Source organism: Enhydra lutris, unplaced genomic scaffold, assembly GCF_002288905.1.
Source record: "Enhydra lutris kenyoni isolate GAN:26980312 unplaced genomic scaffold, ASM228890v2 scaffoldscaffold21, whole genome shotgun sequence".
Classification (NCBI taxonomy): Eukaryota; Metazoa; Chordata; class Mammalia; order Carnivora; family Mustelidae; genus Enhydra; species Enhydra lutris.
In genome coordinates this window covers 53112780-53134499 of record NW_019154105.1, presented here as the reverse complement: position 1 = coordinate 53134499, position 21720 = coordinate 53112780, and the positions used below count along the sequence as shown (strand labels likewise).

Genomic DNA, 21720 nt, shown 5'->3' with positions numbered 1-21720 from the left:
CCTCAGCCAAAGGCAGACATGTAACTGACTGAGCCACCCAGGTGCTCTCTGGGGGGATTTTAATACAGTGCTTAACATTTATTGAGCCCTTACTGTATGCTGGGAGATAGGCTAGGTGCTCTACTGATATAATTCCAGTCTTCACAGTAATTCCACAATGAGGTATAATTGTCTTTTTCTTTACACATGTGATAATCAATCTTATTGAGGTGAAGATAGGAGTGACCAGATGTCACACAGGAGAAAGACAGAGACAGGGATTCACACCCAAGTCTCTGATGCCAAGCCTTATGTTCTCTCTACTTTGCCACATTTTGTCTCAACACCAACAGAAATGAGAATGTTAAAAATAACATATTGAATCTCCTCTCCTTTTCTGCATTTTCAAATGTCTCAGAAAAGTTGACTAGATCCACTGGGTCCATTTTCTATCTCCTGCTTCCTCCTTAATCTCCTACAATCTGACTTCTGGCACCATTATGGGTGGAATTGTACCACCTTAAAATTTGTATGTTGAGGGCTTAACCTCCAGTATGGCTGTATACAGCTTTTAAGGAGTTAATTAACATTAAATGATGTTATCCAATATAATTGTCCTAATCCAATATAACTGTTATCTTTATAAGAAGAGAGAGCGACACCAAGGATACACACACAGAGAGGAAAGGCCATGTATAAGCATAGCAAGAAAGCAGCCATCATAAACCAATGGGAGAGAGGTCAATAGAAACCAATCCATCTTGATTTGGGGCTTCCAGAACTGTGAGAAAATAAATTTGCTGTTCAAGCCATCTAGCCAGTGGCATTTTGTTATGGTAGCCCTAGTAAATAGATACATCCACCTATATTCAAATAACACACAACACTCATAAAAGCGAGTCTTGTTGCTCACAGTTTGCCAGTGAACTTTGGACAGTGGGCAAGCCCCTTATACCATTTAATCTTTACAACACAATTCAAGAGAGGGATTTTCATCCCCATTTTAGGGTTGAGAAAATGGAGGTTTGGAAAGTCTAAGTAACTTGTTCAAGGTCAAAGGGCTAGTTAGCAAGGAGGCACACGGGTGTCTTCATCATCCTAAAGTACAATTTTTTAAGCATTCTGATGAGATTGTTAATAAAAATCACCATTGTATGGAGAGCTTTTGCTCTAAGTGTGGCTGGGTATTATCTCTTTCTAATACTGACAAAAATGTTGTGAGAAACCCATTATTGCCCTTATTTTATAAGGAATAACTGGGACTCACAGAGCTTAAATAATCTACTCAAGGTCACATAGCAAGTAAGGGACAGAGCTGGGATTTGATCCCTCGTTTTTTAACACCAAAGAGTAAGAGCTCAGTCAATACGCTATTTTAAGAGATGGTAATACATATATATATATCCAAAATCCTAGGAGGAAAATAGATTTTAGGCTGTCGCTGAACCCCCGTGCCTCAGGGGAACCGTGCCTGCGTGCCTGGGAGAGATCACCGTGGTAGCAGTGCATGCTGTGCTGATTTAGAAACAAATAGAACAAGGTGCAGAAGGGATGCTATCTCAGAGCTGGAAAAACTAAAACAAAAACAAAACAAAAAGACTGTGTGTTTTTATACATTTTAGCACTGAGAAGTGTGTGTCTAAGATTAAAACCAGAACCAGGTGGGACCCTGGCCACCTGAATCATCTCTAGGCCTCATCCCTAGAGTTGACTCCGCCGGCATCTTGCTGAGCTGCTAATTCAGTGCTGCGTTTGCATCCTGAGACAAGCTGAATACAAATAGCATTTTAATTCATGTATCTTCTAACAGATTTAATTTTAATCAGACAACTAATTCCCAAACCTAGACACCCTTGAGCTTCCCAGCTGTCTCTTTTTGTTATTTGTTTCTTAGATTTAACTCTCTCAGGGCCAAGGTTGTCCTACGGCTCAGTAAATAGTCACCTCAGGCCGTGACACAGTTTGGGCTAGAAATTGGAGTTCAAGTCACCTGAGAACAACAGAATGAGTTTTAAAAATAGGCATCTTTCTCCTCTTTCTTACAACTTCTCTTCTACAGCAGAAGTTTATTATAGCCCCACTTATAATTATGCCAATTTGACTCTATCCAAGGTCAAACCATACCCTCCAGAATATAACTACAGAACATCTTGCTTTATAAACAAATATGAGTGTGAGGTCTGCCTTCCTAAAGCAAGTGTTTGTACACAAGGCCTGTGATGCTGAAATAAAACCACTTTATAAATAATGTCCCTCTCCTTGGAAATTTGGTTTAGAAGCCAGGCTGGGTACACAGGAGTCTGCTGCCTCTTTCCACCTAGGACCGATCAGACCACTGATTACATCAGTCCGACAGTAGTGTGCTAGTTTGGCACACTAAATGTGCTCAGTGAAAACATATGAAATCAATGAATGCCTACCATAAGCCTCCCAGACATAATAGATGTATCTACAGGAGGTCTATTTCGCAATACAGCATGACCCTTCTTTACATAGCGTATCCATTTTTCATTATAAAATATCATAAACACTATGCCTTTAAAATTCTATTTGAGCTGAAATTGATTTGCCTAGCCAAAGACTCAGCCAGCTTGACTTATATTGCTTTATCTCATTTATAAAAATACCCTTTGTATCTTTAATCCTAATGTTTATGCTTTATTAAATTGGCTTAATAGTGACTTTATCAGTGTGGCAATAAAATCATGATGAGGATGATTCCCTCCTAATAATAGGCTGCATCTGATTTTAGAAGCTTGGTCCAGTGGCAGGTATTGGAGGACGGTTTGATGAATATTGTTCTAGATTTTAGATTTACACTAAACCCCACTGGAAGATTCTTGACTATATACATTGAAGACTATTCATGAGAATGTCTAGAATAAGGAGAGGATGCTACCGTTTGGTTAATGTTCACATCTGACCCAGCAGGACAAAGACCAAGCTGTCCAGGTGACGATTTCAAGAGCGGTTGTACATGGTACCAAGGCAATTTCTTTCCTCTCTTTCTTCCTACTTTGAAAACTTGTACAGGCATTGAGAGAATGCCATACACTCAGAGCATTCCATTCCTTGGTTCCAACCCTCACTGTTCCTAGAGGGGCTGGCGTTATAATCAGTCGAGGACATTGATTTTCAGGATTAAAGAATTTGCTTAGGTTCACACCGCTGATCAGTGGGTTTGCTGGGAAATGACACAAACCTGTCTATTTTCTGTTCATTTGACTTCTCTCAGTGGAGAGTTCAAACCCAGGACAAGCACTATAAGCAACTGTTTAAACTTTGCCAACTTTAAACACTTTATCTCAAGAATCCGAAGGCCTGGGGGAACTCTTCTGACTCTTGCTGTGTGCACAGCCATTCACCTCTCCACCCACCAGGAGCTATTTTCAGGTGCACATGGAGAGTACACGAGCAATTAACTCCAAGCTGATGAAGCACAGCCCACGGGTAGAAAGCAATCAATCCATCCAAAACACTGCAGGAGACTAGCACATCCCAGACCACCCTGAATAGCTGGAACCGCCTGATTTTTCTTAATCAGATATGTGTGTCTTCAGTTCTGGTCCTGAAAGTATGTTGGGACCAAAAAAACCCTTTATTAATTAATACTGTATCCCATTTAATATTCATAGATCACATGGAAAAATGGAACGTATTTTGAAAACGGCCAGTTATTTTGAACATCTTCTGTTAGAGGTGATTGTTGGCAATGATATTGAAATTTCCATTCAAAGAGAACTTGAATTACTTTGCAATTTCATGACTGGATTCAATCACTTAGAAAATATAACTACTCAGAGGAAGATTGATGAAGCTCTCTCTCATAGCACTCATGAATGAATTGCCCCTACCTTATTTATAAACATAAATAATAACTCTACAAGTAAGCTTAGATTTTAAAATATAATCACCTAATTGGAATGCTCGTTATTAGTGTTAGCCGTATTATTACCAGAGCAAGTCATGTGTGACTCCTTATGATAGGAGCTATTACTTCATAGCTGGTAGGTTCTTACCTGCTTTTTGATAAATGAGCAACATAAAAGTTATATTACAAGTCATTATACACAGAGAGAAAATCTACAACAGAAATGCTGGGGTTTGGTAAGAAGGAGACAAGGATTATGATTGAACTTACATATCAAGATAGACCCAAAAGATTGATACTCTAGTCAGGAAAGTCAACAGCTGAGAGGGAATACAATCAAAGAAAAAAATTTTTAAAAGGAGAAAGATAAAGAAAGATAGCTGTGATAGCTAACTAAACTAAAAATGCCCTAACAAAAGAGTCTCTCTTCAAGTTTGATAGACTTTCTTTAGTTTGTCTTTAAAATCAAATAATAATAACAAATCACTTTTTATAGTATTTGCTGTGTAAGTGCTTTATTTCTATTAACTCATCCCCATCAGCACACTATGGACCCTAAATCATGTTCTACAGATGAAGACACTGGCTCAAAGAGATGAAGTAATTTGTCCATGGTCACACAATAGCAGGCCCACAGTATGAATATGAACTCTGGATACTCTGGTTCTAGGATTCACATCATTAACTATTCTGTTGTTCTGCCTACCATAGAAGAGAAAGGAGGATAGTGTTCCACTTATCTGGAAATCATACACCCACCAAAGAATTAGGAATTTAGTAGCAAAAGGTCTCTACACAGAAAAGAGAGTTACCCTAGAATTGAATGTGGCTTTGAATCCAGCCCCTTCACCTTGTAAATTTATATTCAGATATAAAGCCTTCACACTAGCGGTTGTAAGCCAAAGGCCATGGCACACAGCAGCAGCAGATCTGGGCCCAGACCAGGCTCTCCTTGGCTCCTAGTATGATGCTTTGCCAAATGCATGTCACAATGTCCTATCTCAATCAGAGTGTCCCCCTGCTTACCATACCTGCAATTTTAATAAGCTTCTCACTCCACTTTGGAAGCAGTTGGGGCTGGGAAAGAAGGGTTACAAACTAAAAGAAGCCCATGAGTCACAGTAATAAAACCTAACATTTGACAATTGGCACCTTGTAGCAAACAAAATTATTTTCCCTTTCATTATTATAGATAAACCTCATGATTACTCTACGTGCAAATATTCCCACCCTGCTTTTATGGTTGAGGGAATCAGGGTTGGAATAAATGTAACTTACAAAGGACATAGAAGCTATGAGTGATGACCTAATCCTAAATGTACTGACTCTAAAGTCTAGAAGTGACAGCTGATTGCATGAGAAGGGAGGAGGGAAAATAAAGTTGAAAAGGCACATGAGTATTTTATAGCAAATAATAATAACAAAGTAGTCAATGGCCAACTTTTGATCCAGGTCATTAGGAACAAGCTTTGTTCTCTTTACTTTGTTTCAGAAGTTAATATGCAGGTGATGCATTTTTAAAAAGTTAATTTAAAGCCTATTGTAAAAGATTAAACATGGAAGTTGTACAATTCATTGTTTATTTATTTAGATATAACTGATACATAACATTATACTAGTTTTAGCTATATGACATAATGATTCAATTTTTGCATATTTTGCATAATGATTACCACAATAAGCCTAGGTAACATTCATTAACAAATATTAACCAGATGGATAGAAATTTTACTTACATAAAGTCTAATGTTTGATTCACAAGATGTTACTGGTCTATGTGTTGCTTTAGACAGTAAAGAGTAGCCAGTAAAGAGCTGGAATCAATTATGTAAGGAATTAAGAAGAGTTTGGGTAAGTTTTGTAATAAATTTTTGGTGTCATATTGGGGGATATTTTGGGGCTAATATCAGGGATGCCAGTAAATATTTTGCACAAAATATTTACCTGTCATGGCCATATTTAAAGTTTATTTATTTAAGTAATCTCTACTCTCAGTGTGGGGCTCAAACTCATGACCCCAAGATCAAGAGTCAGACGCTCTTCCAACTGAGCCAGCAAGGCATCCCTGTCATGTCTATATTAAAAACAGAGCACCAGGAAAACCGAGCAGTAATCTAGGTTTTGTTACATTTTTTGTAGGTTTCAGCTAGTTTCTTGCTTCAGAGAAAACCAGATTGCTTAGCATAAATGTCAGTTGGGCATTTACCTGTGACTAGAATAAGTTAGCATGATTCTCTGTGACTTAGTTCTGCTGGATGTCCAATGCCATGAAGATGAGCATAAAATTAAACCTGATATAATATAGAATGACTCTGGACATAAAATGAGCAGGTACATGTGATTTGGACACAGTGAACAATCATAATATTTTTGTTATTTGTAGTAATATTAGTATTAATTATAGTGACAACAAATGCCACTCTTACAATAAGAAGAGAAGTGCCTGGGAGCCCTCATTCTAGCAAATTATTCAGTTGTTCCAACTGAATTTTTTTCTCCTGGATCTGTTTCTCAATTCTGATACTGGATGATGTGTTTGACTTCCCTAAGCCTCAATTTTAAAATCTATAAACTGGGAATAATACTCATAACAATTTCATAAAGTTGTTTTGAGAAATTGTTTGAATTATAAGCTGACATACAGTGATTAATAAAGGGCAGCAATTATGATTATTAATAACTATTGCACACTTACTAGTGAGGCTTTGTTCTAGAATCTTTAGGGTTGAGGGCTCTGTTATTAAACTTCTTGAATTTGAATCCATTTGCTGACTCTCCTTAGCTCTGTGAATTTGGGCAAGGAACTTAATCTCTCTATGCCTCAGTTTCTTCATCCATAAAGGGGGATAATAATAGGGCTTACTACAAAGGCTTGTTGAGAGGTTGAAATGAAATAATGGTTAAAAAGCATTTAAAACAGATCTTTTATACTCTTCTACTTTGGTGTGGGCAAAGGAATAAGGACCATTTTTTGGAATGGAATTTGAAACAATAATCTGGTTTTACCGCCTATCATTTCCTCCCACACACTGTATGACATCATATCTTGGACAGTTTGATACTCTCTGAAAAAAGCCTGCATTGTCAACTTTAATCCTTTTGTTTGCACCATCTCCTTCTACATTTATTCTCTTTGAGGCTTATCTCAGTGAGGACAGGGCTTTGCAGAGGACAAGTCTCCTCAGACTTCCATCCAGCATGCATAGTTGTCTATTTTCTGCTCTGATTGCTCTATATATCATTGACCTGATTGAATGTCATTTCTTCTATGATGTGAACATCTGGAGACAAGAGAGCTATCTCAGTTATCTTGTTACCACCAATGCCTACCATGGTTCTGGATTCTAGGGACAGTTCATCATTCATTCACTCATTCATTCATTCATTCATTCAATTATTTATTGAGTGCCTATTATAAGCCAGGCACTGTTCAAGGCACTGTGGACACTAGAATGAACAACAACAACAACAAAATCTTTGCTCACATAGACCTTAATTCTAGTGGAAGAGTCACTAATTGGACGTCTAAGTGGAGTTGTCAGCTGAACGGATGGATATATGGGTCTGGAGTTGAGAATCATGATCTGGGCTAAAGATATAAATGGCAGAGTCATTGTCATATAAATCATACGTAAGACCCTGAAATTTAATGATATCACTAAGGGAGTAAATGCCAACAGAGAAAAGTAATTCTATCTCTTATTGAATGAATGATAACCACAGAATAAATGGAATAATGAATGTAAAGGCTTTGCATAGCATATGGTTCATCCTAGGAATCTACCTGCATGCTCTCTGCTATTATGATGATGATTTTGCTACTGACCCTTCCAACATCTGCTCACCTAAAGTAGCCATTGATTTTTGCACTGTCACTGAGATAAATTAAATGTGATTGTATTACCTCCAGGAACACTCCCTGGATAATATGCCTACCTTCAGGCAGATTCAGAGAACACTACAATGTACCATGGAATTGTTTTTCTACCCAAAGTCTCAAAATCTTTTCTGAAAGGTGAATAAGTTTCTCTGCCTGCTTATCCCCAGAACCTGTGTTTTTGTTTTTCTTCTTCTTCTTCTTCTTCTTCTCTCTCTCTCTCTTTTTTTTTTTTTCCTGGAAGCTTGGGAACAAAGATGGGTCAATGTTTCTGTAAAGAACTTGTGCCTCTCACACTTGCTGCTCTATATCCCCTGGCAAGAAGGCAATGTGAAAGTACAAAAGTTAAACTTTATCCTGCAATCTAAGCAGATAAGGTAGCAATGCTCTGTATTTTACAGACCTCATGGAGTGTAAAATTGAGTCTGCTTGAAATGTTAGGCTCCCATTTCAGTTTTTAAAGGAAACCAGCAGAAACCGGAATTGGCTGGATTCATGTTTAGCCCAAATATTATTTCATAGCTCAATGCTAATGGAAAATAGTTATTTATGACTCCTTTTAGAAACTGCACGAGTGACCAATCTAAAATTATTAGTAAAAGAAAAAATAGAGGAGGATTTTGTTTATCTAAATTTCTCTGTAACTGAAGTAGTTTTCATTCTACCCCTCTGGGCAAATTAACAATAAAAAAAAACAGTAGAAAAACCATGTGTGAGGCAAAGATTTCATCGTATAAGTAAGCTGGGAAAAAAAGATACACCAGTTAACAACAAAGCTTGTTTCAAGAATGGCTTGTGTCCTTCAGACACTTTAAGCCAACTTATCTAAAATAAAACTATCATCTTAACCTACTTTCATGACCTTCTCTGCTCCTTATCTTGCTTTAATGCCACCATTATCTTTTTGGTAGAATCGCTTTGTCCCTTTTCTATCTTAATTCTGTACTACAAATTGTTTCTCAATGTGTCCAGTTTTATCTTCACCCTTTCTTCCAAATCTATCCTCTCCCTCCCACCACTAATTTTTATTAATTTTTTTAATTTGAGTATAGTAAACACACAGTATTACATTAGTTTCATGGGTAGAGCACAGTGATTTGACAAAGTTTTACATTACACTGTGCTCACCTGAAAAGTGTAGCTACCTTTTCTCACCATAACAATGCTATTACAATATCATTGACTATATTCCCTACACCGTGTCTTTTATTTCTGTGACCTATTCATTCCATAATTTCATAACTGGAAGCCTGTGTCCCCTGTTCCCCTGGTCCCATTTTGCCCATCCTCTCCCTGCCCTCCACTTTGGCAATCATCAATTTGTTCTCTATATTTACAAGTCTGATTCTGCTTTTTTGTTTGTTTGTTTATTCATTTGTTTTTTAAAAATATTTATAAATTCCAGTTCATTAACTTACAGTGTAATATTAGTTTCGGGTATACAATATAGTGATTCACCACTTCCACACAACACTCAGTGCCCATCACAACAAGTGCACTCTTTAATCCCCACCACCCTTTTAACCCATCCCTCCCCCTCTTCCCCTTTGGTAACCATCAGTTTGTTCTCTATAATTAAGTGTCTATTTCTTGGTTTGTCTCCCTCTTTTTTCTTCTATGATTGTTTGCTTTATTTCTTAAATTCCACATATGAGTGAAATCATATGGTATTTGTCTTTCTCTGACTGATTTATTTCGCTTAGCATAACAGTCCGTAATTCTATCCATGTTGTTGCAAATGGCAAGATTTCATTCTTTTAAATGGTTGCATTACACACACACACACACACACATGCCACCTCTTTTTTATCTATTCTTTAGTCGATGGACACTTGTGCTGTTTCCATAACTTGGCTATTGTAGATAATGCCACTATAAATATTGGGGTGCATATTTCCCTTTTAATTAGTATTTGTTATAGATTCCACACAAGTTAAAATATATAGTATTTGTCTTTCTCTATCCAGCTTATTTCACTTAGCATAATACCCTTTAGGTCCATCCATGTTGTTGCAAATGACAGGATCTCATCCTTTTTTATGAATATATATATATATGCATATATATATGCATATATATATATATATATATATCCATCTATCAATGGACTCTTAGATAGCTTCCTTATTTAGCTATTGTAAATAATGCTGCAATCAACATAGGGATGCATATATCTTTTTGAATTAGTGTGTTTTTTTTTTCCTTTGAGTAAATATCCACTACTGAAATTATTGGATCATATGGTATTTTTATATTTAATTTTTTGAGGCATCTCCATACTGTTTTCCACAGTGAATGTACCAATTTACATTCCCATCAATAGTGTGAAGAGTTCCTTTTTCTCCATACCCTTGCCAACACGTGTACTTTCTTGGGTTTTTGATTAACAGGTGGAAGGTGATGTCTTTGTGGTTTTGATTTGCATTTCCCTGATGATTAGTGATGTTAAGAATCTTTTCATGTCTGTTGGTCCTCTGTCTGTCTTCTTTGGACAAATGTCTATTCTGGTCCTCTGCCCATTTTTAAATTGGATTGTTTGTTTTTTGGGGAGGGTGTTGAGTTGTTAAGTTCTTTCGGGTATTAACCCCTTTTTGGATATATCATTTGCAAATATCTTCTCCCATTCAGTAAGTTGGCTTTTTGTGTTGTTGATGGCTTCCTTCACTGTGCAGAAGCTTTTTAATTTTGATGTGACCCTAGTAGTTTATTTTTGCTTTTCTTTTGCTTAAGGAGACGTATCTAGAAAATGTTGCTAAGGCTGATGTCAGGACATCAGCCATAGGCTTTCTATTCTGGGGTTTCTATTCTGTTTCATTGATCTAAATGTCTACTTTTGTGCTGGTACCATACCGTTTTGATTACTACAACTTTGTAGTATATCTTAAATTCTGGAACTGTGATAACTCCAGCTTTTCTTTGTCTCAAGGTTACTTGGCTATTCAGGATCTTTTCTGGTTCCAAACAAATTTTAGGATTATTTGCTCCAGTTTTGTGAAAAATGCTGTTGATATTTTGATAGGCATTACATTGAAACTCTAGATCACTTTGGGTAATATAGGCATTTAACAATATTAATTCTTCCAATCCATGAGCATCATCTTCTATCACTATCGTCTTATATTTAGGCCTTTTTTTAATCTTGTAAGCAGAGAAGTCTAGTGATGAAGTTTTAAACTCTCACATTATGCTGTTAATAAAAGCTCTGTTTTAACAGTTAGTAATTGGGAAATCTTGGGTTAGTGATTTAATTTCCTTGCTTAGTCTCTCATCTAAGTGAGGATTATAACTTTGCCTTCCTCACTGGTTTGCAGTACATGTTTGCAATAATTCCTTAGGCTTAGAATAATGTTGTTCTCCATAAAAGTTAACTGTTGATATTGTGTCACATAGACTTTTTAAACAGTTTCCCAACTGATTTCCCTCTTGTTTTTTTCTCTCTCAACAATTTACTTGCTTTATGACTTTTTAAAATTTGTTTTTGAGTCATTTTCTCACTCTCAGTCTTTGTTGGTTCCTTGATAGAAACCAATACCCAACCAGTTTTTGCTGGTTGTTTTTGATACTTTGTATCTTGTCTTCAAATGTTGCTCTTGATCCTTTGCCAGTTTTTTCCCCTGTATTCAAGTTCACTATCGACCCTTCTAAAGCTCGACTTGTGTTCAACTCCCTTGACTATTGGCTGGCTCTAACCATTTGAAAACCCCCCCCAAAAAAGAATCACTTCCATTTTGATGCAGAAATCCCACTTCTATGTATCTATCAGAAAAAAAAATAAGATTTAAACAGGACATTGAAGCAATATCTGAACCTCCATATTTATTGCAGTTTTATTTACAATATCCAAGAAATGGAAACAAGCTGAGTGCCCATCAATGGCTGAAAAGATAAAGAAGATGTAGTATAAAGATACAACGATATTATTCAGCCAGAGAAAATAGAGAAATCCTGCCATTTGTAATAATAGCACATGGGCATTATGTTAAGTGAGATAAGCCAGACAGAAAAAGACAAATACTATATGATATCATTTATATGTGAAATCTTAAACACAAAAAGCCAAAATTTAGAAACACAGAGTAGAAAAGTGGTTTCCAGCAGAGTTTGGCGGTGAAGAAAGCAGGGAGAGTTCGGTCAGAGAGTATAAACTTTCAGCTGAAAGATGAGTAGTGTTTGAGCATCCAATGTAAAATATGGTGACTATATTTAATAACACTTATTATGTAATTGACATTTCCTAAGAGAGTTCCATCCAAAAGCAAAAACAGACAAACAAGAATGACATATATGTGAGGTGATGTACATGTTAATTAAGTGGTGGGGGGTGGAGAGTCTGTTCACAACTACACAAGTATCAAATCATCACGTTGTACACTTTCAATGTCTTACAATTTTATGTATCAATTATAAGTCAATAAAGCTGAAATAAAAAATAAATAAGAGGCTTGGATGATTCCTCACTGACTCCTTTTATCAGTAAGGTCCAGCCTTGTGTTGGTAGTACGAACCTTCAGACTCCAGTCCCACCTCACCTCGTCCGGTGACATCCCTTCCCCACTTCTCACTCCTCCTGACTGTTTAAGCTTCATCTTTTCAACTACCTAGAACTTTCTTCCTGCTATTTCTCCTTCTAGTGAAATGATTCTTCTCCAAAGGGCCTCGAAGAAATATTACCTGTTTGTGAAATGTGCTTAGATAGGATTCAATTCCTTCTCGCGTTGTGATCATCATTGTCCTCATAGAATAACAGCATCAGTGGTCAACATTTATTGGCCACTGCTGTAATCAGTTCACATGCTTATTTACTCCTTTGCGACAGTCTATGGAATATACACCATTATTATTTCCACCTTTTGGATGAAGAAATTAGAGTTCAGAAAGAGTAAACAACTCATTTAAGTTTTCTATATCTGGTTAGTTGGTCACAGAACCAGAATTCAAACCAAATAGGCTAGGCCCAGAGTTATCACCCTTAACTTCCTAACATTCTTTTCTCATATTGCCTTTCACAGGATTTACCTGTATTCATTGTGATGTATAGATATCTGAGTGATACCTATACATATTTGTTTATTTCAGTATAATGTCAGCCTTCAGAGGAAGTGATTTATGTGTTCCCCTGTTCTGGAGCTATTAGTTTTCAAATAATTAGTGCTTTATAAATGTCTGCCATGTTGAAATGAAATCCACTAAACCTGCCAACAGGTGAGAGCTCTCCTGGCAGAAAGCTCTCCAGAGCTTTCCAGAGTGAAAGTCTCTGTCTTTCTTAGACTCAGCTTCATTCTGGTTTAACAAAGATTCTTGGTAAATATGTGATGGACCAGGAAAACAAAAAAATGCTCAACATGCTCTTTGTCACTAAATACTTATGTGACTTTGGATAAGCCACTTAATCTCTCCATTTTTAAGTTTACTCTTAATGAAGAGTATAACCCTGATGATCTGTCATTCTCTCAGGAGTTTTATGAGGATTAAATGAGACGATCAGGATAAAGAATTTTAAAAACTATAAAAGTCCATATAAACTCCAGGGACAAATATCCAAATTAGTTAATTAACACATAGTTTACAGCAAGTAAATGGTAGCGCTGACTGGTATGCAATTTGAGTTAACTGTTGACATTCTAACTTTTCCCACTTTCTACTTTCCATGGTTAGCAAAGTGCTGCAGAAGGAGGAAATTTTTTGTTAACTTTGAAACATCTACCATTTTTCATTGCCAGGAATAAGAGGTGCCATTTCATTGGCTCCTGCAATCCTAGATTTGGAAAAAGAATTTGAGACACAGTCCATGCTTCTTATTTGTTGATGGTGACACAGAGGTCCAGGGAGGGGGAAATAACTCAACCAAGGGATACCACCAACTCCCTGGACAATTGGGCTGCATAAGTCTTATTCTATGCTGAGCAGATAAGTGGAAAAAACCTCTAAAACCAATAAAAACACTGAACATCTGGAGAGCTGGTGAAGTACAGATTTTGAAGCTCAATTTTTGGGTCATCCTTTTCCCCAGCCTCTACACCTCTTACTAATAATACAATTCTCAGTTCTTATTTTCCTATTCTGTAAAATGGGAATAATAAAGGGAATCTATCTTATAGAGCTATTTTAAGATATAATGAGTTAAACTGTGCAAAGCACTTAGAACTGTATCAGCCACATATTAAGTACTAGATGCTTGTTAAATAAATAAAAACAACATCTGAGTATTTGAATGTAACATTTTTAGGGCTCATACATATATAATGAATTTAAAGGACCTTGTTCTCTGCTTGCAAAGTAAGTTCATAAAACTTCATGAGTTACACTTCTGTTCCTCCAAAGATTTTCCTGTCTATATGCCCAGGTCAGTATTTTTGCTTAAAGTCACTAAATAGTTAGCATGAGGTTAAGTAATTCTCAGAAGGTTAAACATTTTAAAAAATTTCCTGGAGTTTACCATTGTGTTTTTATTTGGCAGAATATTAGCAGTTTAAGTCGCTTTTTGAAAACAAATCTTCCAACAGCCAAGTGCTGAAACTTCTCTTCCCAGACAGAGTTCTGAAACTTTCTATGATCAATATGCTACCAGGAAAAACAAAACACACTGAAATGTTTGCTGTATTTGATACCAAAAATCTGAAGTGAAAGTTAGGAAATTATGTTTTGCAATTATACAAGACAGTATACTGCTGGGTTAGGAGTCTTCTATCCCCACAATTATTTCATCACATTTGCTCTCCTGCGTTTGCTCAAATCAACAACAAAAGCCACTAGAATGAATCTTTCATTTAGTGAATCAATTATTTTGATTGAATGGGGTTCACAGATTTACTGGGAAGATATTATGAAACAAATTGAAATAAAAATATGTGTATAAATGCAAACACACATAAAATCAAGTGTTTAGTATTTTATCTTTTGCATTAGTTCCTGATTATTATCTAGTAAGTAATCTTTTGGTCACCATAATGTCCTTTGAATAAATAGAGAAAATGATTACTTTATAAAAACATAGTTGGGGCATAGAGAGACACAGAGAATTACTCAGTTATCTAATAAGGAGACATAAAGATATAGTGACAGACTTGACAGCATTTGTATTTTAAAGAAAAAGTATTTATGCTCACTTAGAGTATAGTAGCTAGTAATTTCTTTAAAAAAAAAAAACATTTTATTTATTCATTTGAAAGAGAGAGCACACAAGCAGGCAGAGCGGCAGGCAGAGGGAGAGGAAGAAGCAGGCTCCCCTCCAAGCAAGGAGTCCAATGTGAGACTCAATCCCAGGACCTGGAATCATGACCTGAACCGAAGGCAGCCGCTCAACCAATTGAGCCACAAAGGCGTCCCACTAGCAATTTCTTGATACTAAGCCATTCATAAAAAAGCTAGTTAAATTTCTTGATCCTAAAATTATCTACTCAATATCAACATACATTTATAAGCCAGTTGTCAGCCTATCCTGGAACTAGGAACAAATCTTCCAAGAAGAGCAGCGTGACTGACTCTGAGAATTGTTACTGGTCCTGTATATCTCCAACCCCTGGCTTTCAAGATATACAGAAGCCAGAAAACATCTTCAGTTTGCCCCCAGAGCCACTCTCTATCCTTCTATATACTGTTCTAGGGCCGGAGGACTGGCCTCTATGGATATTATCTCAACTCCTTGTGCTGTGCCCAATGGGAAGAACCAACAGATCAGAGAGGAAGAAGAGAGAGGTCATGGTATTTATTTTGGGGATCCCTCCTGACTGAAGGTTGGGTTGTAGTGGCTGCTTTCCTCTTCCAAGGGCCAGTATCCCTATTGTGAAACCCTCTCTGATAGTTACAGGTATAGCAATGGCTTTCTTCCTCTCTGGTAACAATAACTTCACTTCTACTAGCTTTGGGTGTTTTGTTGTTTGTTTGTTTTTTAAAAAAGATTTTATTTATTTATCTGACAGACAAAGATCACAAGTAGGCAGAGAGGCAGGCAGAGAGAGGGAGTGGGGAAGCAGGCTCCCTGCTGAGCAGAGAGTCTGATGTGGGGCTGGATTCCAGGACCCTGGGATCATGACCTGAGCTGAAGGCAGAGGCTTTAAGGCTTTAACCCACTGAGCACCCAGGCTCCCCTAGCTTTGGGTGTTTCACCAGCCTTGTAGGGTCTAGAATCTCTGCTCATATTTTTGCAAACAATCCCTTCATTAAACTCTCCCTGATAGCCCTATTTAAGTGTGCCTTGTGTTTCCTGCCAGAATGCTGACTGATACCAACTCACAGAATTTCAGTGTTGGAAAGTACTAAACTGGAGTCTAGTTCTCATCCTAGATTTTTAAAATAGCCCTGCTATTTTGAGAAAATCCTTTCCTTTCTGTAGACCTCAGTTTTCTCACATATAAAATAGGCTATATTCCTTAAAATAGGCTATTGTTGTTGTTGTTACAATAGGCTAAATGCTTAAAATGTTTAAAATAAGATGAACTTTTGCTTAGATAGAAATTCCCCTTCACTCTCTCCTTGAATTTTTCCAGTAAGAGTTTTTCTATTGATATGACAGTCCTATATCTTGCAGTCATTCGGTAAGTGCATTTGTTATCATTGGACACGGAGAATTTTGGGTGTAGGTTTATTCCAACTTCTCAGTTGTAGATTCTGCACAAATCATTACAACCTTTTCAGGACACAGTTATCTCAATTGGGAAGTGGGGATTAAGGCCTACCTTCCCACATGCAGAGTGTCACAGCTAAAGCTTTCCCACATTTCCTTCTAATTTGAAGACTTGTGATTCAAAGTATGAAACAGAACTACGATTATACACCCTAAAGGGGCTTCCTCAGTCAATATCAGAGGTGGTCAGTACAGCTCAGCCTGATGAACTGATGAAGATGGAAGGTTCTAGAGTCACAATTCCAGCTCTATTAATTGGCAAAATTGTCTAACTTCTCTGTGCCTCAGTTTCCTCAGCCATTATATGGGGAAAATAATACACCTGCCCCAGAAGCTGACTGGGACTCTCAACTGAGATAGTAACCTGTCATACTTTCACACTCATGATGTTTCATGTACTAAATACTTTGTGTGAATTATCTTGTTTTATCCTACAACCACCCATTTGTCTGATGATCCCAATGGTTCTTTTTGTACCATGAATAAGCTATGTTCCTTCTCTCCTTAGAGCCTTTGCTCTTGCAGTGTCCTCTTCCTTAAAACTTTCTCTCCAGATCTCATGCCATGGACCTCCTCTTGTTTTTGGGTCTCAAAAGTCACCTCATGAATGATGCTTTCCCTCATCCAGACAAAATAGCTTTTCCACCTGCATTCAATTTCCATTACTTTGCCACAGGTTGACTTACTTTATAATACACATCGCCTTCCAAGATTGTCTTGGTTTTCATGTTTATCACCTTTCTTCCTGTATAAACTCAATGAAGACAGTGAACTAATATGTCTTAATCCTCCACTATAAAGCCAATGCCTAGATTCAGGTGGACAACACATGGTTTCTCAAAAAAATAAAGTGAACAAATGACCAAATAAGGAGACTTAACGTCCAGATCATTTAATTAAATAACTCCAAGCATGTTGTTAGTAGGAAGCACAGCAGGAATTTGAACGCATGCCAGGATGACATTAAAGCCCACCCTGGCTCCATCTGCCTCTTTCGTAGTTCTTGGGAGGGATAATGAGGGTCTGAGCAAGTGCCATCACACAAGACAGTAGTAAATATAAAAGCTATTTCAGAGAGAAAATAGACCAGAATTTAGTGGCCAGTAAGATGGTGGTTGGGAAGCATAAAGTAAAAAGAAGTTATTTTTGTTGTTGTTTTTAATTTCAGCAAGTGGACAGCTTCCAATGGGTGATCTGAAAAAGTCAGAGAGTGTGACTGAGTGAAGGTGACCAGGCTCCTATATCTGGTTGTGCTCTGATCTGCATCTAGGGTCAGGCACTCAAAGAACTGTGGGCAATAGGCTACACAGAGCACAGAGGCCCAAACTTAAAAGATAATTCTTAATTCACACCCCAGGTGTCCCCAGCCTCCATCCCTATCCCATTTCTCATTCTTGTTGGGGTATTTTAGTCTCAGGAGGAAGACATTTGAATCATGTCTGTTACTCCCATTCTACCAGAGGCCACTGCATAGATCTGCTATGTTTATTGTTCCCCAACATCTTTCCAGGGCAACTTAGAATTTGATATTTACCTGACACTCTCAAATCTCATAGTTAAGAGGTGTGCTTGAACCCTAAAATGTTGAAACTTGTTATTTTTCCTTTTGTTAAAGATGAGTTATATGTTTGATTTTCAAAAATTTAAGACTGCTGTAATAATGTCTCATGTAGAAACTCTTGGCCATGTGCTACTTCTTTTAATGCTTTCATTTGAAGCACAAACAGCAAAAGAAATAATTTCAAGTCTACATTTAACAAATGACTATAAAATGTGCATGATTTCCAAATATTGAGGATATTAAATCTATGTAACAAAAAAACTCAAGAGGTAATATACTTGATGTGTTTAAATATTTAAAAGGCCAACTCAAAAAATAATTTTCCAAAATACTTGAGGAAGCTTGCATTCACATAATTTAATGCTTTCATCCAATAATTCCAAATCTGGAAGAGAAATAATCTAAAAGGCATACACAGACGTATACACAGAAATGTTTATCCCAGTGCTATTTATATTATGGGATGAAAATGGAAAAGGGGGAAAAGGTAAATATTCAGAAGCCAGGGAATGTGGTCAAATACAGTATACTGTCGCTTTACAATGCAATAATATGTTGCGATTAAAAGTGCCATTTACATTTTTAATAACAAAGTTAGTGCATATGAAAGTATGCCATGTAAGAAAAGGATAAAAATTTAGTATAGTTGTGATCATTAATGCACACACATTGTTGGAAAAACATGTTACTTATTTGTAGTTACTTCAAGGTAGAGGAGAATACCAGGATTAGGAGTGTGTTGTATGATCTGTGTGTGTGTATGTGTGTGTGTACGTGTGTGTGTGTGATTTCTTAACTTTTTTTTTAAGCTTTCTAAATTTACTGCCATGAAGAGGAGTGACTTTGGTGAATAAACCACTTGCCCTCCCTGCTCTGAAGGAGAAGGAGGGGGAGGAGACGGAAAGCTGTCCTGTGGAGGAAGGAGCAGGTGCTGCGGATTCCACTCTCAAGCATTGAACTAAGACCAATATGCTTGGAAGTTAAAAAGGAGGCTGATTTGGACCCAGCATGAGGAAGAATGCTCTGTAAAGCTGGCTGACACCGAATGGGTGTCTCCCTGATGAAGCGCAGCAGCTTGCTGGTGATGACAGAGGAGTCTGTCTGGAAGCCAGATGTGAGGTGAGGCGACCAGTCTTCCTAGGTTCTCTTCAAACTCTCTAGTGCTCTGACTAGAAATTCAAGCACTCCCTAACTCAGCAGGAGTTTTGGCCTTTCTGTAGGAAATATTTTTTTCCTTTTGTTATTTGCATGATATAGATAAATCCCACATTCCTTCCCTGAGGAATGAAGAGCTCTTTCTTACCTACCTTCGTGGAAAAGAGAATGGAATTTAGAATGAGTATTGGCCCTTCGTTAACTACCTTTTGGTCCCTTAATCTTTGAAGGTGCATGGGATGTAGTGGAGAATATTCCCTCAGCCACTATGCCACTCATTCAAGCCTAGAACTGGCTCCGTCAAGCCGAACCTCACCACAGGGTTCTCTGGTCTAGCATGCAGACATTTGGTGGCCAAACTTTTCCTCTGGTGGCCTAGGGTCCTCTGCCCCTCCGGTTACCTGGCTGTAACCATCTGCCTTGTGTTCTTAAAACATTTTTTTCAGTCCTGTGCCCGACTGCGTGGGGCCTGATCATGGATAGGGACCCATAAATAACGGACTTCTGATACAGCAGTAGAATTAATGTGTTTTCCTATCCAAGCAATCTATGTCCACCTGCTGGGGTGTTCTCATGCCAGGTGGCTAGTGGGGAAAGTGTGGCTAATGGGGAAGGGAGCTATATTTGCATAACTTTTGGGCTCATAGTATAAGTCTAGCATCAGTTCAATATCAGCCAATTTGTGAAATCCCATTTTTATAAAAATGTCAGTTTTCAGGATTATTCTGCTCATTTTTAGTATCTTTTATTATTATTTTTTCCCTTCAAGAAAGATCCTGGTTTTCCCCTCACAATTAGTTGAAAATTTCATTGCATCCTCCATGACCATTTATTTGGGGTCTGACATTACCTGGGATTGGTGCAGGAAGAGTGCTAATAGGACTTGGCAATTTTGTTCTTCCCAAGTGAATATAAGAATCCATTGTAAAGTTATATTTTACCTGTCTACTGTGTACAAATGACTATGTTTTCAGTGAATATCTGGTAAATTGGCAATTTTGACTCCAACTTGAAAGGAGGAAAGCAACGGCTCTAAAGCCAACATTTGCTGACAAATAGTGGCAATAAAAACGTCTGCAGCTTCAATATTGGGGATGATTGAGGCTGGGACATCATTCTGGGATTACGGTCTCTTAGCTGCTGATGACACACCATGTTTTTGTTTGTAAGACAATGTGTGTGGTGTGTGCAATGAGTGGAAAAAATTGAAGCAATGGATCTCAACAATAATTTAAATTTTTCTCCATCAGATTGTCACCAGTAAAAGTAATTTTGTTCTGTGCCCTCTCTGCACAGAATGTTCCAGTAGAATAGAAAGTTTGTAAAGCTCTTTTATTTACTGCTATATCTCCCCAAATGAGAATAGGAACTGACACATAATACATACGGTGTACTGGCACGTAATACATTTATAGTGACTGAATAAGTGAATTAATTAAATCTTATTATTATGATAAATTTTGTCTAATGAATGTACTGAAGTTACTGTTTTATCCTAGGACTTTGACTGGATGTATCAGGTTGTTTGATGTACTTTCTATAGTTTCCCCATTTACATTATGGAGATTAGTGAAATTTCATTTATTCATACATTTTTTATATCGCTGAGCCTATCAATTCCTATAACATGGTGAGGCAGAATATGAAAAGAGTTGGTGAAGGCATGGGTTAGAGCCCCCCACATAGAATGTGTTAGCAAGATTCTTCATATGCTGTTTCATCACTGCCAAAGAACAACACCTTCTCTGTCTGATTCTAACAGTTGTTTGATGCTTGAAAAAAACTATATATGAAAGAATGTAAACAGGGGGTGCCTGGGTGGCTCAGTCAGTTAAACCTCTGCCTTCAGCTCAGGTCATGACCCCAATGTCCTGGGATTGAGTCCTGTGTAGGGCTCCCTGCTCAGCGGGGAGTCTGCTTCCCCTTCTCCGTCTGTGTTCAATCTCTCTCTCTCAAATAAATAAATAAATTCTCAAAAAAAAAAAGAGTGTAAACATAGGATAAATGTAAATGTTTTTTATAAATTGCATATAGCATCATTATAAAATAAATAAAGCATTGTCCTTTAGATACCCTCTACCTTCTACTCCTCAAGATTGTTACAAAATTGGAGAGAAAGAGAAGGTGGAGAGAATGAAGGTTAGTCTTCTGTGTCAACTTGGCTAAGCTAGGCACCCAGTTATTTCAAACAACACTAATCTCAATGCTACTGTCAAGGTATTCTGCAGATCTGGTTAACATCTACCAACAGTCGACTCTAAGGAAAGGAGATGACCCTAGATAATGTGGGTGGACCTCATCCCAGGCTGACCAGCCAGGCAAAAACTGAGATTTACTGGGCAAGAAGGAATTCTGTATCAAGACTGAAGTCTTCCACCCTGCCCGAGTTTCCAGCCTGCCAGCCTGCCCTAAGGATTTCAGACATGCCAGCCCCCACAGTCATGGGAACCAATTCCTAAAAATAAATACCTTTATACATGTTTGTGTGTATATGCATATGTGTGCATATTTACACACATATGTATGTGTCTATGCATGTATATGTGTGTATGAATGTATATATTGGTTCTGTTTTCCTAAAGAACCCTGAGTGATGCAGAGAGAGAGTGAACAAAGAAAAAAAAAACCTATTTGCGTAAATGGTTTCCATTTTG

The 21720-nt window shown here is 37.4% G+C and overlaps 1 protein-coding gene across 2 annotated transcripts in view; it reads right to left on the bottom strand.

Annotated features, from left to right (window-relative positions):
- Positions 1-21720, bottom strand: part of LOC111149101 (potassium voltage-gated channel interacting protein 4) — a 1200286-nt gene that overhangs the window by 113581 nt on the left and 1064985 nt on the right. The gene's annotated exons all lie outside the window — the stretch shown is intronic.